The sequence below is a fragment of the Phoca vitulina genome, unplaced genomic scaffold (assembly GCF_004348235.1).
Source record: "Phoca vitulina isolate PV1807 unplaced genomic scaffold, GSC_HSeal_1.0 scaffold7, whole genome shotgun sequence".
In the NCBI taxonomy this organism is placed as follows: Eukaryota; Metazoa; Chordata; class Mammalia; order Carnivora; family Phocidae; genus Phoca; species Phoca vitulina.
Window position 1 is genome coordinate 48,141,821 of NW_022589710.1, and position 17,085 is coordinate 48,158,905.

The 17,085-nt window shown below is 44.4% G+C and overlaps 1 protein-coding gene across 29 annotated transcripts in view; it reads left to right on the forward strand.

The window, feature by feature from the left end:
• The window catches only part of NRXN3 (neurexin 3), a 1,527,623-nt gene that overhangs the window by 79,698 nt on the left and 1,430,840 nt on the right, over positions 1 to 17,085 (forward strand). The gene's annotated exons all lie outside the window — the stretch shown is intronic.

Genomic DNA, 17,085 nt, shown 5'->3' on the forward strand with positions numbered 1-17,085 from the left:
ACTAGGGCAAGAAAGTCAGTGCAAGGAGCAGATCTGGAGTGAAGGCAAGAGAGGGGTAATAATCAATTTTGGTTTGTCCACACTCCACCTTTTCTTTTGACTCTGTAAGATACTTGCAAGAAGATGTGCAGAGACAGGTGGGGGCAATGGTGGTGCTGGAGGGAGGATGGGGTTGGGCACAGACATCAGGGTTGTTGTAGGGGGTGTGGGAAGGCTTGCACACACATGAGGCTGTCTAGGCAAAGAGTATAATTGAGAGGTGAAGAAGGTGCAGAACTTTTGGGAATCTTAATATTTAGATAGTAGAAAAAAAGGAAGCTGTGAACTTGATGAAAGCAGATGACCGGAGATGTAGAAGGAAACTAGGAATAAAGGAAAGTTCCTTAAAATTCTTCACTGCTCAATAAATGACCTGGTTGAAGTTGGGGCACCCATTTGAATGTAATAGAATAGTATCGAAAGATTGGGTAGTTTAGTTTCAAAGACTATTCACATTGGCCTTTCTTCTACCTTCAGTCTAGTGTGTTCTGTTCATTTGAGAAAATTTCTACGAACAGAAAGTGAAGTCTCATATAGAGATGATGAAACTAAGGGTTTTGGATGTTTTGCTCATGATGGAGTTTCTGGCTCCTAGAACATCAGAATCTCATGGGAATCAAGGACTCAACAATCTGAAAGAAACAAACCCAATGAAAAAGAAGTGACTTGCCTAAGATTAGCCAGTTGGTGTTCTTATTTGTGCTTTGTATTTGAGACCATATGAGTTACACATGAAATGCCTTGTCTATGTTTTTCTTGGAGTTGGGCATCGAGCTCTAGAGGATACCAGCAAGGCGCTCAGTTCAAAGCCACACACCTTCTCCTGGGATTGGGTGAGAGATCCTCTAACTCTGGTCCCTGGAAGCTGAAAGAGCAAGATACCCCACAAATGGGGGCTTCAGAAGCCCCTGGCTCGGCAGCCAGTGATGTAAATGCTGGTAATTAATTCACTTGTGGTTTCTCTACCTCTGCCAGGGGTGGGGTGTTTGGAAAGGAAGCGAAATCATTTCTTAAGGAAATTGATGCTCAGTTCTAGTTGCCTGCTTGCTGCCTTTCTCCTGTCTCTGACTTTCCAGGGCTGGGAGTGGGTGCTGTGTCCGTTCTCTGAATGCTTGCTGTGCATCACAGTTTTCCAGGAATTTCAGGACACAGGAATTTTCACCCAGCTGTGTTGTGTGTTGATGTTCAGCAATCTGAAGTTGCTTATCCAGCGTAAGTCAGAATGGGGAGCCTAAGGAGGAGGGGGAACGCCTTCGAACATTTTTCTAAGCAGAAGAAATTGAGGTGTTAGGGGCCCAGCTGGTGTGTGATGGGAACCAAGAAATGGAGCCTGCGTGAGCGTGCTTGCTCACATGAGATCTCTTGCTGATGATGTTATTCCAAACGCACTTCTTCCCACACCCTTCCACAATAATGAACACTTACTGAGGACCTACTGTGTGTCAGGGGAAGCATGGGGTAGAGCAGTGAACAAGACAGGCATGCCTTCATGCTGCCTAATTTGCCAAGCAATGATCACGTGATGGATGCTTTGAAAGGGGAAGCATAGTGTCACAGTGCTCTGTGTCTTCAGGGGTCCCTCTTCAAGCCTGGCAGAGCAAAGACTCTGAAGTTCAAGGGTGTGCTTAAGACCCTCCAAGGAATCACAGGAGGCCCAGGGCTTTTTCTGGACCCTGTGCTCAGGCTAGAGGTGAGGATTTGGGGATAGGATCTCTGTCTAAAAGAAGCTCTGTGTGGAGAAGGTGAAGATGAAAGACTGCTAGGACAAGAAAGTCAGGAAATAGGACACCTGGGTGGCTCAGTTGGGTGGCTCAGTCGGTTAAGCATCTGCCTTCAGCTCAGGTCATGATCCCGGGGTCCTGGGATCCAGTTTTGTATCACGCTCCCTGCTCGACGGGGAGCCTGCTTCTCCCTCTGCTGTTCCCCCTGCTCGTGCTCTCTCTCTCTGGCAAATAAGTAAATAAAATCTTAAAAAAAAGAAAAAAAGAAAGTCAGGGAGTGTCATTAGCTGTCAGTCCAAAGACACTTGTTCCCCAAATAGTCGCACAGCGTGAGGGCCCCCCAAAGCATTTCCACACAGCTGCCTTTCCCCTTAGCGTTTTCTTGAGCCTGCCCTCCCAGGCGCTCCTGCCTGGTATGTGTGTTTTCCTGGTAGGTGGAGAGGAATATGGGGGGTTGCTCTGGTCAATCCACACTCCCCAGTTATTGTTACCAGGGACATTTATATTCCAGAACATGTAAACAACTCTCAGTACTTGGAGGAGTACAGTCTGAGGCTGGGAATCCACTTGATCCTAAGTGCCCTATGCTTCCTGGGTTTTAGGCTAACATTTATTGAACAGTTACTATGTTTCAGGCACAGTGTGAGTAGCTTTATCTTTTGTCCCGGTTTGACTGATGAGGAGACTGGAGCACAGAGACTTTCCCCATCAACCCTCTGCGACAGACACGCAAATGGACTAGAATGAAGTTCTACCATTCTTCAGGAAAACAAGAGAAATAAACATAATGTAGGAAGTTTATTGTAAAGTCACACTTTTTTTTAACTTTGAGATTATGCCTTTTTAAGAAAATGTGGTAATACAGAGGCACCTGGGTGGCTCAGTTGGTTAAGTTTCTGACTCTTGATTTCAGCTTGGGCCATGATCTCAGGGTCGTGGGGTTGAGGCCCGCTTTGGGCTCCGTGCTTAGTGTGGAGTTTGCTTGAGATTGTTCCCCTCTGCCTCTGCCCCTCCCCGCGCTTGCACGCTCTCTCTCTCTCAAAATAAATAAATAAAATCTAAAAAAAAAAAAAAATGGAAAGAAAAAAGAAAATGTGGTAATACAAAGCATCAGTTTGGGATTTTTGCTTTTTTTTGACAAAATAAAAATATAGTCATCCTATGTTAGTTTCCAAAATTACTAAATTGCTTGAAATATATTATAGGAAAATAAAATCTATTAGTGTGACAATTATTATTGCAGGCCATAGGTGGGTCCCCTGCTACTTTCCTCCTATGAATAAAGTATTTGTATAATTTTATTCACTTTTTATTCTGATCTTTTATCAGAAAAAACAACTACAACTGGAATGGACCTCTGAGATCATATAATTTATTTTTCTTTAGCATTTATTAAGATGTTTTGATTGCCCAGTTTGATCTTGAGGCATTTTAACTCTATGTTAAATGTGTAGTCAGGATTATACAAACACTGAAACATTTTTATCAAAAGAGCATTTTTTGGAGGCAAATGGTGTGGGGCTCGTATGATCCTTCAATCCACTTTTTCTTCTGCATACTTAAACCATTTCTTATTTTTCCAATTCATATTTATTTTACTGAATTAGTTTTAACCAGATCAATTCTGCTCCATGTGTCTTCTACAATGCAGATTTGATTCATTGATCGGTTATTTTTTTGTGTGCCTATCAAATTTTACCTATATAGTTTCTGCCATTGTGAATGTTCTTTTGTGGTCATTATTTCTACCGCATCTAATTTTCTCCCATCAAATTTGCCAGTCTAAATTTTGTCAAGAATGTTTCATTCTTCCTTCAATTTTTTAGTCAATAACAAATTTTACCATGTGCATTTTTAGCTGCTGTCAGTTCTATTTTGTGTTGATTTTTTCCCTGACAGGTCTGATTTTTTTTTTTCCAGGTCAATTTTTACAGTTCAAAGACTCACATCTTCCTACAACTAAAGTCAGCCTCTTTCCTAATGATTTTTTTTTTTAAAGTAGGTCTAAAACATACTTGAGGGGTCAAAAATCCAGGGTCCAAATATCCTGTGTCGCTGAAAGAGACCAGTGATCCAGAAGGATTAAGAAATCCACCGAAGGTCATACATCAAGTTTAGCATATACAACTCCACTAGTTCAGTGAAGGGCAGAGTCTGAATGTAAGGTTGGGACGAGCTTGATGGTGTCTTTCCTCTTCCTCCCCTCTCAGTCCCTCTTCTGAGCCTAATAGAACTTCCACTGACCTGCCTCCCTGAGAAATGGCATCTGGGGCCACAGCTCGAAGCTTCTTGGCTTCTCCCTGCTTTCCAGTGAGGCCCGCCTTGAGCTGTGTGTGCACTGGGGTGGCATGATTTACAAACAAGCAGGACCAAAAAGGAAAAATCCTCTCTTGTGGAGAATTAGGTCAGTGGCAGAGTTGGGGAGGGGAGGGAATCCAGACCTGGTTCTGCGATCTTTCAGTTTATCCCCACTTGCCTGAAGCAGTCAGGGCAGAGGCCCACAGTGCTGTTGGGAAGCAGACATCTGGGCTTGGGGGCGAGGAGTGGGGGTCAGCGCTCATGCATGTGTTCTTGTGCCGATGCGTGTGAACATGAACGCGGTCTGGTTTCCAGCCCCTCGGAACTCCCCCCTCTCTCGCTGTGTTTGTCTGGATTACTCTAAGGGGGATATTAGTGTTGTCTAATAACGGCCTCAGATTTATCTAGGGATTTGTGTGATTAATTTTCAAGCAAAGTACAGTGGATAGATTAGAGCTCAGCCTGTGTGGTGGGTCTATGCCCCTTCTAATTGGTTTTGGGGGAGGCTTTCCTCTCCCCTCCTTGTTGTCCTGATTGTTGAAGGCTCTAGCATTTAGGCCCCCACCGTAGGGTAGTGGAAACCATTTTCCACCGCTACAAAGCATGAGTGAGTGTCTGGGAAGACAGTGGAATCTCCAAATTCATGCTCTTGTTCCTTTTTTTTTTTTTTTAGTTTTGATTTATTTGACAGAGAGAGAGAGAGAAAGAACAAGCAGGGGGAGCAGCAGAAGGAGAGGGAGAAGTAGGCTCCTTGCTCAGCCAGGACCCTGGGATCATGACCTGAGCCGAAGGCAGACGCTTAACCGACTGAGCCACCCAGGCATCAGCTCTTGTTCCTTTATGAAAGCTGCACAGACGTGGCCACTTGCTTTTCTGTCCCAGTTGCCACCGCTGTCTTCTTAGTGCTGGACTGTTGTCCCAGCCCCCCTGTCAGGGCACTGGTGGCGCAGTGGGAACGGCACAGTGGGAACAGAGGTGAACTGCGATGCGGATGACCTGAATTCTGGTTTTAGTGTCAATGTTGTCCAGCTGGGATGGACATGTCAATGACCTGGTCTTGGGTCTGTGTCTCTTACCTGAGCCTCAAAGGATCCTGTGCCACTTTATCGCACGGATCACAGTTACGATGAAATAACCAATTATCCGGTTATTTGTGGCCCATCTCCCCAGCTAGACCTGAAGCTCCAAGAGTGCAAGCCCCCGCTCTGTCTTGTTCACCTGCCATCTCCCCAGTGCCCAGCACAGTCCCTCAGACACGGGTATGTGCTTTGGATATGTGTCAGTGGAATGAACTTACAAAACATTCTGCTTGACACTGTAGAGTTCTTCCACGTCTGAAATTCTCTGCGTCTCTCCTACTCTGTTTTCTCTGAAACAATCACGTAAACAGCCCCTTTTTGGTGTTCTTACCGCTTTTTGAACTGTGGTACCATGGAAGTTATACGATGAAAAACGGTGATGAATAATAATAATTTAACTCAAAAGGCACATTACTGATAGATAAAATATGAAATTCCTTCTAGGAGCTCCCCCTCTGCTTGCTTGATCTCTGTGGTTCCTGGCCGTGGAATGCCACCCTGCCTGGCCTCCTGCGTTCCTTCTGCTGGGGCCTGCAGGATCTTGTTGAACCCTTCAGAATAGGGCTGCCACTAATTAGTAGGCTACAGGCATGGTTCTCAGACTCAAAAAATGATTCTTTTAGGTGCAGAGCAGACACTGTACTAATTTCACATCACAACACACCCTGCTTTTCCAGGGAAGAAGTCAACCTTGCTAATTTTCTGAAAATGAGAGACAGGAGAGCGTTTAAGGGAAAGCAAAAGAGTTGATGGGGCTTAGTAGTGAGGCTTAGGGCTATTTGCTTTTTCTGAGGTTCCCAAGTCACTAGAAACTCCATTTCTCAGGGGAGGAACCCTTGGGAAAGCATTTAGTTGAAAGTCTCCAGCTAATGAGCCAATATGTGACCCCCTCCTGAAGCCCATGGCAGACACTGAAGCCCAGGTAATGACACAGTCATTACCCCCTTTTCTTTCTAAACACATATGCGGCCTCAGACTCTTTTTTTTAACACATTACTTCAAAAATGTCACCAAAGAAAATGGAATGAATGTGTGCTGAGCATTAGGCATTTTAGATACATTTGCCTGTTTTGATCCTCCTGACAAATATGAAATTGATATAATAACCCCCATTTTACAGATGAAGTTTAAGCAACTTATACAAGGTCATAATAGCAAGGCTGGAATTTGAGCTCAAAGCTTACGTGCCGCCATGCCTCCTGGGGAGCCCCACCCTCAGGGGTGTCCATCTGACCACTGGCCAGTTATGATGAAATGTTCTCTCCACTTAATTGTTGCTGTCCATCCTCTGGGGACCACTTGAAGGTTTCTCCAGCAAACAACTTTGAAGCATTCTCTGTCAACTCTAAATCCCATATTAGCGCTGAGTGCAATAATAGGCCATATTGGGCTCCCCTATCATGTTTATCTACTCTCTTGACTTATTAGATTTACTACTAACTGCATCCAGGGCAGTTGTTTTTTGAGTCTCCAGTGCCTAAGTCGGTGTCTGGCCTGTATCAGTGGTCAATAAATGTTAGCTATTTTGAATTGAACCCGACACAGGGCTCGCTATGGGAACAGAAGGGGTGAGGATAAAGGCTTATGGCAAATTAAAGCCTTCCCAGCTGTTATGAGAACCTCACAGCCAGCCTTTTTCAAACTGTATTCCATGAGATGTTACTAGGTATTTTACGGAGGGAGAAGTGTCCGATGTTCAAAAACTTGTAAACATGCATACTGTATCCCCTCTTGGACTTCACAGAGTGTGTTAGTGTAGGTTAGGCTTTCTGAAGTCTTGCCATAGAGAAACTTGTTTATTTTTGTTTAATTCACGTGTTTCTAAATTTATTACTTGACCACAATTTTTTGTCCTTGTTGTTGGCAAGGAACTCCTATTCACATTTTGCTGGATGTTGTATCTTTGTGGAATTCTGTTTTGGATATGTTGCCTCAACTTATAATCCTTTCTCTGAAATATGGGTTGTGATGTCATGGATACTCTAATATATTTAATGACCCTTCTTTCTTTTTTTAATTCAAGTATAATTAATATACACTGTTATATTAGTTTCAAGTGTACAATATACTGATTCACAATTCTATATATTTCTCAGTGCTTATCAGGATAAGTGTATTCTTAATCCCTTTAATGTATTTCACCCTTCCCCCACACACACCTTCCCTCCAGCAACCACCAGTTCCCTGTATTTAAGAGTGGTTTTTTTGTGTGTCTTTGTTTTGTTTTTTAATTCCTCATATGAGTGAAATCATATGGTATTTGTCTTTCTCTGACTTATTTCACTTAGCATTATACACTCTAGGTCTATCCATGTCACAAGCAGCAAGATCTTGTTCTTTTTTATGGCTGAGTAATATTCCATTGTGTATATATACCACATCTTCTTTATCTATTCATCTATCGATGGACACTTGGGATTGCTTCTATCTTTTGGCCATTATAAATAATGCTGCAGTAAACATAGGAGAGCACATATCTTTTTGAATTGGTATTTTCATTTTCTTTGGGCATATACGCAGTAGTGGAATTACTGGATCATGTGGTAATTCTATTTTTCATTTTTTGAGGAACCTCCATACTGTTTTCCGTAGTTTGTTTTCCTGCACCAGTTTGCATTCCCACCAACAGTGCATGAGGTTTCCTTTTTCTCCACATCCCTGCCAACACTTGCTATTTCTTGTCCTTTTGATTCTAGCCATCCTGACAGGTGTAAGGTGGTTTTTCATTGTGCTTTTGATTTGCATTTCCCTGATGATTAGTGATGCTGATCGTCTTTTCATGTGTCATTGGCCATGTATCTGTATGTTTTCTTTGGAAAAACATCTATCCAGGTCTTTTGTCTGTTTTTTAATTGGATTGTTTATTTTTTTTTACTTTTATTTTTTTGTATTGAGTTGTATAAGTTCTTTTTTTTTTTTTTTTTTTTTAAAGATTTTATTTATTTATCTGAGAGAGAGAGAGAACGAGAGACAGAGAGCATGAGAGGGAGGAGGGTCAGAGGGAGAAGCAGACTCCCCGCTGAGCAGGGAGCCCGATGCGGGACTCGATCCCGGGACTCCAGGATCATGACCTGAGCCGAAGGCAGTCGCCCAACCAACTGAGCCACCCAGGCGCCCCGAGTTGTATAAGTTCTTTATATATTTTGGATATTAACCCATTCTTGGATCTATCATTTGTAAATATCTTCTCCCATTCAGTAAGTTGTCTTTTTGGGTTTTTTTGATGGTGTCCTTAGCTAATGACCATCATTTCTTGCCACTGGAATTGGCAAGCCCACACCAGTTTCTTGAAATCTGCCCTATGCCCCCAGGATCTAGATTTGGGTGGTTGACAATCAAGGGAAGAAATAATTGGGAATGGATGGATGGTGTCTGAGAAAGAAAAAGACTTTGAATTCAGAGAATTCTGAGTTCAAATCCTGGCCACTACGTATGAATTAAGTGCACTTGGGTGTATTAACTTCCCTGAGCCTTGGTTTCCTTGTTTGCTAAGTGGGGATAACAATGGTATCTATATCAAGATTAAAAGAAGTCATATATATACAATGCTGCCACCGGTGCCAGACATGTAGGAGGCCTTCATTAAACAGCAGGGATTATAACAGACAATGAATGCACTTGTCTTCTGGGTCATATTTTTAAGTTTCTTTTATAATATCATTGTGAATAGGTACCCTATTTAATCTCTTTGCTGCTAGCTATGATAGTGAAAAGAGCTTCGGGGGGGCTGTGAGTTGCCTAAGGTCATACAGCTGGTACTAGGCCAGAAAGTCAGGGCTCAAAACCTGGGCTTCTCTAAGCAAAATATGGTGTACACATACAATGGAATATTATTCAGCCTTGCAAAGGAAGGAAGTTCTGATGTACGCTGCATGGATGAATGTTGAGAACATGATACTAGTGAAATAGGCCAGTTACGAAAGGATAAATGCTGTATGAGTCCATTCACATGAGGTTCCTGGGGTCGTCAGATTCATAAAGACAGAAAGTAGAAAGGTGGTTGCGGGGGGCTGGGGGGAGAGGTGGGCAGTTTTTGTTTCGTGGGAACAGAGTTTTAGTTTTGCATAGTGCAAGGAGTCCTGGAGATGGATGGCGCTGATGGCTGCACAACAGTGTGAATGTACTTTATGCCACTGAGCTACACACTTAAAAATGGTTAAGATGGTAAATTTTATGTGTATGTTGCCACCGCAACAAAAATATTTAGGAAAATAAAAAACAAATCGCGGCTTCTGATTCCAAAGGTAGGGCTCTTTCCTGCACATAACAGCATCCCCTACAGAGGAGTGGGTGTCGGGGGCGGGGGCTCCCCTTCCAAGTCCCTTTGTACTGAATTACAAAATTTGCAGAACTCACTCTGCTGAGAAGACCCACTTGCTTCTCCTGGATCATTCTTCCAATTGGCAAAAGCCCAGGGAGTTAGTCTTTCCAGAGAGCATGGAATTCTTGGAAAGAGGGCAGATCCTCAGTCTCAGGGAAACCACTCGGGTCAAGTAATAATGATGATTTGCTAATACTGATTAGTACTTCCTCTGTGCCAGACACCCTCCCAGTGCTTTTGCATAATTAGCTCCTTATAACCTTTACATCAATCCCACAAGGTAAGTAGACTTTCCCCATTTTACAGATGAAGAAGTTAGGACTCAGGGAGGTAAATTAGCATGGCTGAGCTCATATACAGTGTGTGGAATGCCAGGACTTCTACTCAAGTCTTCCTGACCCCAGACCCTGCCTCTCAACCCCTATGCTATCTGCAGGAGGCAGGGAAATTGAAGATGTCTTCATCTCAGCTGTTTTTCCATGAGGATTGACTGATTTCTTTTCCCTTCTGTGATGCACTCCTCTCTAACCTACCAAGATGAGGGACATCCTCTCTTTAGGTCAGTTTGTCTCCTGATTTCCTGGTGTTCTGTGGGATGCAGGTGTATATTCTTCTCCTTGGTGGGTCATGCTCATCTGGGGAGGATGATATCCATTTTCTTTACCTAGGAAGTTGGCACCATCTCCTGGCTCTGCCCACCTACTGTGAGGACTTTTCTAAAGCCTATTGGGTGGGAGCCTACTGCAGGTGCCAACCTCATGGCCTAATACTGGGAAGTACTGTTCAGCTAGAGATGCATTTTGTTTGCAAGGCTTAAACAGCTGGATAGAAGCTCAGGTCGGCACTTTCAGTTTACAAGGGGTGTATCAGTGAGCCAGCAGAGACATTCACAATAACAATTCCAGTGAGTGTTTATTGAACATTTACTCTGTGCCTGGTGTTGTGCTAAGCACTTTATATGGATCATCTCATTTGACCCTCATAACAGTCACATAAATTAGGTAAAGCCAGTTCTGCTAGAAAGCTTGTTTTGAAAATGCAAATTTGTTCCATTGCGATTGATATATTAGGGAGCGATTTGAGCATAATAATTTTGCCTTTGATTATGCATGATTTTGTCCACAAGAAACACTAGGTAAAGGCAGAAAACTGCAGCCTGCTGAGCCAGGCTGTGTAGAAATACACAAAAAGCACACACGTCAGAAGCATGCCTGGTCCTTCAGTTACCACGTGTGCTGTGAGCCACACCCATGCACACCTGGTGTTACAACTCTGTCCGATATCAGAGCATCCTCCTCTCACTACTTGGCGACAACTCACAAGCTTCCTGCTTCCACCACACTTCAAGTCTTTTTCAAGGGCTCTAGTGATTCTAGTATTTATATATTTCTTAACCCTTTAACACGTGTAAAACTGGTTTCTATCTTCTATTATGGGCCACTGATGAGGTTTTGGGGTGTTATGCCCCAACTTGATTTTCCCCATTAGCTCTGTGGTTTTTACTGTGATTCTGCACCATCTGGGTGACTTTTAGGAATGTACACGTGCTTCTAGCAGAACTGACTCCACTGCCATTACTTCCTGTGGCCAAAGTGGAAGGTAAAGCTAAACAATTTGAAAAAAGTATTTGTAATAACCAGTGGTAAAGTCAGGATGCAAACCCCAGATTGGCTTACTCCCATGTCTGTGCTCAAAATCCCTAAAGCATTAACCCAACCCAACCAGACCCTGTTGTCTGAACTGATCTTTGATTGCACGTGTAACAAGTAGACTCCTTCTTCCCCCAACTGTCACTCAAGCTCTGGTTTCTCAAGCCAGAGCCACTACAAGTATGTTAGAGCCCCCAAGGTATTTGGGCACAGTAGTGAGCCAGCCCATGGGTGTGCCATCCGTGTTCCTTCCTGCTTTGCAGCCTGCTCCTCTCCCTGCTTCTGCCTTCCAGGCTGGCTGGCCTCTGACACAGCAGCTACCTCTCTGCTTCATCTTGCAAGCTGGGGTTATTAGCATCAAAGAACAAAAGCAAACAGCAGCAGGGCTGGGGGGGCTCAGTCTTCTACAAAGGCGGATAAATGGGCTCTGTGTTGGGGATGAAGCTAATACCACCTGGCCTTTTGTGGAGAGACATCTCTTCCTGTGTTTGAAGAGCTCAGACACTGAAAGCTGGAAAGAGCCCCAGAACACAGGAAGCCCAGCCGCTTCGCTGCTGGAAGTTTGCTTTAGCTCAACTAACGAGATTGTTTCTGTATTTGTTCCTGAAGTAGAGGGAAGAACCTTGTGCTCACTCTCCCCAGGGGCAAGAAAGGACAGGCCATTGGAGAGATGCAGTGCATGCCTTTTTTTTTTATCTCCTAATGTTATAGTCGGGGGTACTCCTCAGTTGAAGGCCTGACCTGATGCTTGTGGGCCTGGGGCAAGAACATACATGGGCATCTGCCTCCCAGTGGGCAGCCTCCCTTCTCTCTACTTCCAGCCCCGTGAAGATCCTTGTGGACATTTGTGTGGACACCCCAGCCTGTAGAAGTCCACAGCTCCTATAAATTGGTTTCCCTTGGCCATTTCTTGATACTAGTGTACACACATTGGTGGATTGGTCAGCTTTTGGGAGAATGGACCCCAGTGAATTTGGGGCAATTTGGGCAAGGAATTCTGAGTACCTGATTGTACTCTGCAAAGGGGTTAGTGGCAGGTGTTGCTGGTTCTTGGTGGGACCATCTAGTTGGCCCTGTGGACTCCTCAGATCCTGGGTTGAGCTTTAGCTGCAGAAGGTGCAGAGCACAGAGCCCAGGCAAGGGCTCCAGGTGGCCAGGCCTATGGTCATACTGCATTTGACCCCTTCCCTCTGCCCTTGGCTGTGCCTTTTTGTCACTTTTGTGAGATGCCCTATATTCCTATCCCTAATTTGTAGCTTGCTGGGTCAGATGGTACCTGTCCTGGTTTGCTCTTTCATTCAGAAATATAGCTTGACCCTTGTTGGTTATGCTACTCTGAGTATGGGAGATATTAATAAAATAGAGCCTCCTCTCTGGGTCTTAGTTTCCATATCTGTAAAACAGGATGAATAACGTTCCTACCCATTATGGTTTTGGTGAGAATTGAATAAGATGAGATATATAGAGCACTTAGCACCAGCCCAGAGAATATTCTATAAATATGAACTTTATTATGAGTTAGTAGTGCTTTGTGTCAGGGATATATAGATATTATCCCATATTATCCCTACATTTACCCTCTGACATGTGATGCTGGATGCAGTAATTGGCTCAGGAACAGACACATGACCTAAGCTAAACTAGTGAGAGACTTCCCAGGGAATTTTACCAGAATTACCAGGAAATCAGCTGCTCTCTTTTCTCTAGTGCTGCCAGGTTTTGTCTTTGTTACAACATGGGGACAACCCACCTGATCATGAGGGCAGCACAGGAGAAAACAGTTGCTCTCAATTTAGTAGGGTATTAAGACAGATTCAGAGTCTAATACCAGCTCTGTCCCTCTGTCCATAGGCATGTGTCTTAATTTCTCTGAGCCTTACGTTTCTTGTGTGTAAATGCAGATACCAGTATCAATTAAGATGATCTACTAACCATTCAATACATACTGCTGAGCACCTACTGTAGACCAGACCCAGGTTGGACACTGGAGATACAAGCAGTGAATGAAACAGACAAGACTGCTGTCATGAAGCTTGTATTTAAAGGGAGTTATAAACAATAAAAGCAGAGACCCATCCTGTGATGTTAAATAGTGATTAGTGCCATGGGGAAGGAAAAGCAGGGTAAGTGGCAGAGAAGGTGCCATCATGTATAATCTATTATGCAATCATGCATAATCTATTTTAGAGAAGGTGGTTAAGGAAGGTCTTTCTAAGGAAGTAATATTTGAGCTGATACCTAAAGAAAACGAGAAACAGTCTTATATATGCCTGATGAAGACCATTCAGTCCAGGGGCTGGCACATGCATAGGCTGCAGGCAGGACCTGCTCAATTAGTGTTAGTTACTTCTATTGTGATGGCGGGGGGTGGGGGGGGTAGGGGGGTGGGCTGAGGACTGGCTCTCATGACCTTGCACCTTCCCTCTTCTGTCCCCCTAGCTCTGGCACTCATGCTGATCTTTGTGGAAAAAAATCTGTGATGAAAACAAATTCTGGCCCAATCTAGGGCTACCTCTGTTAGGAATGCCATGCTCAAAGCAGGGATTGGGGCAGCAACTCAGGAGAGGAAGGATTTGACCATGGCTGCCACCCTTCACCTACTCTCTTCAGCATCACAACCAGGGAAGAAGTAAATTAGGGCAGTCTCACCTTCACTCAGTACCCCACAGATGCTTATCCTGTGTTCAACAATAACCTCAACCACAAGTGCATTAAGATCAGCACACTTACTTTAAAGTTCAAAAGGAAACATTTTCCTGTAGTTTGGGGAGATCTGGTTCTTCTAACCATGGGAAAAAAGGAGGGACCCTCCATCTGCTGCTGTTGTGTTTATAGAAGAGAGCTCAGCCAACGGAGCCCTCCCGACTTACCCTTCCTTTGGACTACATAATTTCACAAGGAAGGAGTCTGAGATCCCCCTACTCACTACTTCCACACACGCAGCCCATGCCCCTGGATAAGCTCTGGGGAGTGTGGGGCAGGCTGCACAGCCAGCCTCCTGTAGGCGAGGCCCAGCCAAACCTTTTGGGACCCCACCTGGTGAACTCTGTCTTGGGTCTGACCTATTTTCTAGGAGAGAAAATAGAATATAGATTTAAATGCAGTGGTGCTCTGGAAAACTACAGGCCCAGCAGTGTGAGAAAATAAAACAGTGGGGGGGGGGGTGCGGAGGACGTGCTTGTATGGGTGAGGACACCACCTCTCCTGGATCAATCTTATCTGGTTGTCAACTGCCTTTTCTTCTGCAATTTGCCCCCATTTTTCTCCATTAAAGATTGATATACATACACACATTTACATATTTATCTTTCCTCTGACCAGTCCGGGGGCCCAGTGCTACTCCCCCAGACACAGACTCCAGGCTGAAGATCATTCGTAAGCACAGACAGAGGGAGCTCTGGGGATGGTCGCCTTGGACGTGGGACAGCAGCAAGGCATGGAGTCGGAAACATCCGAAGCTGCGTCCTAGGTCAGCCTTCCTTGCTGTGTGACCAGAGGAAAGACTTTTAATACCCCTGTCCTCTCATATATGAAGGCAGTAAAATTACTAGCTAACATTGAGGGCTTTCTAAATGTAGGTACTGTTCCAAGCTCTTAACAACCACCCTAGGAGGTAGGAACTATTATCATACCCATTTTACAGATAACAAAACTGAAGCACAGAAAGATTCAGTAACTGACCCAAGGTCTACATAGCCTGTAGACCCAGAGCCTGAATCCTGGCAATCCAGCTGTGGATCTCCCTCTCTGTGCCAATTCCTATGACCTGGCCTGAGTCACATGGTACACTAGGAGCTAAGGTGGGGTCATCTCTATCAAGCCACATGGATTAAGGATGGGAAAGGGGTTCCCCAAAAGACAGCTGGGACTTGTTACACAAAGAAGGGGTAAAGGATGGACAGACAGTATAATGGATGGATATGGTTGAGGTTCTGATTTCCCCCTGCCCCCATCAGCCTTTGCCATTTCATTCTGTTGGTCAGAATTGAATGTGGAGATTCAGGTTACTCACTGCTTCTTGGGACGGGGGCCAGGTGACATTGTGTGTCTCTGTTTCACATTGGACACAATGCTCAGAACTGCCTCCAGCTCGGTGACACAACTAGAAACTGAGCTTGGACCCTGACCCCTCACTGAAGGAGGTTTTTCTTGGTGTTCTTGTTGCTCCTCTTTGGCAAGAAGAGATGCTGTATGTTTTATGCTCAGGGCTAGAACTAAGGCCAATTAAAGCTTCAGGAAGGAATGGAATTTTTTTGGACCCCTGTTCCTTCTCTCCTACAACCTTTTAACTCCTCCTTGTCCCACTTCCCCCTGAGGAGGAGAAGGGAGGAAAAAGTCCCCAGAGAGGGGAGGGATGGATCAGACACCTTCATTCATAAGTAGAAGAGTTGAACTGAAATCACACACACACACATACACAAAGCCCTAATTCCTGTAGGCTCTTGGTGTTTCCAGGGAGCCTCCTGGTCACCATTTTTTGGTAGTTCTGTCTGTGGTAATTCAAGATGGTAACAATCAGCACACCTAACATTTATGCAGTGTTTGCCTTGTACTGAGTTAAATGCTTTACAAGTATTTAATCTCATAACAGTGCCATGAGGGAGGTTCTGTTCTCTTCCCATTGTATAGCTGAGGAAAACAACTCAGAAGTTCAGTGATTGACCAACCACAGCCATTCAGTAGGCAGGGACTTGAACCCAGATCTGTATGTCTCCAGAGTTTAACATTCTAAACACAACGTTCAAATGGGCAACTTAGTATCGAAAGAACTTGGGAGTTCCAAGGTATCCTGCCTCCCTTGGGTGTTGGTGCCTCCAAAGAGCATGTTTCCATAAATAACAGTGTTGAAAGTCCCACCACTGAACTCCACTACATGTAAATAGTTTGATATCCTGTTTAATGAAGGGGTGTTTTAACGACCACTATTCTAGGCAATCCATCAGTCACAGTTAATTGCCCTGCTTAGTTATTTATACAGAATGTTTTCCCTTCCCACCTCTTCTATTTTGCCACTTTTCTTCTTGCTGCCACTCTGCCCCTGAATCTAACAACTCACCAGAAAATCTGAAAGGGGGTGTGGCTGAGGAATGATTCAGAGCTCTCTAGAAGTCTCTTTGGGCAGATACAGCTTCTAGGGAATATAGGGTATGGGCTGGAGAAATGCTTAGCTGTTGCTGTGGGTTTGCCCCTCCTGGATGTGGGGGCACAGCTCTGTTAGGTCAGCGCCTGGAGTTTCCTGGGACAGGAGTTCCAGTTCCTACGGATCTTGCCAAAACTTTACAAATCTGATTGCAGCAAATTAGAGGCACAGTAGACAAAACCCATGACTCGCTCACAGGGTAGCTAGGATGGTCTCCCCCATGGCTCGAGGTTGCTCACTTTAGCCTACAAACTGAACTTGGGTCCCATATGCCTCTGAGGGACTGGGTTTCCATTGAATAAATGTTGAACTGGGTGGGATTCAAGAGGTCTAGTGTCTTATTTAGTCTCTGTACCTGAACTAAGTGTGTGACCTTGGGCAAGTCTCTCAAACTCTTTCATCCCCCATCTTAACCAAAAATGAATTAAGCTAGATGATGTCGGTGGGTATCCCAGGTCTACCATTCCATGATTCTAAGTGAGTCACCCAGGATTGCTGGGATGGCCAGTGGTTTCCTGAAGTAGCCCCCTGTTCCATCTCCTCAGGTGAGGTATAGCCTTTCAGGTTGGGTCTAGAGGTTTTGACAAAGTTCTAGCTTGCTCTTGACTTGGCTTCTCAGGAGGATTCTATCTTACATTTGAGGGTAGGAGGAGATTGTGTTCATGAAGATGATGGGAGTGAACTGTTCTTCATTTTTTGAAAGTTCATTGGCTTAATTCAAATGTCAACCTTCCTAGGGCTGGATGTTTATTTGTAGTTGTCAAATGTGATTTCAAATGGCAATTCCTGTCATTAATGATGAGGTGAAAAGCAAGGAGAAAAATTAAAGGGGGAGGCA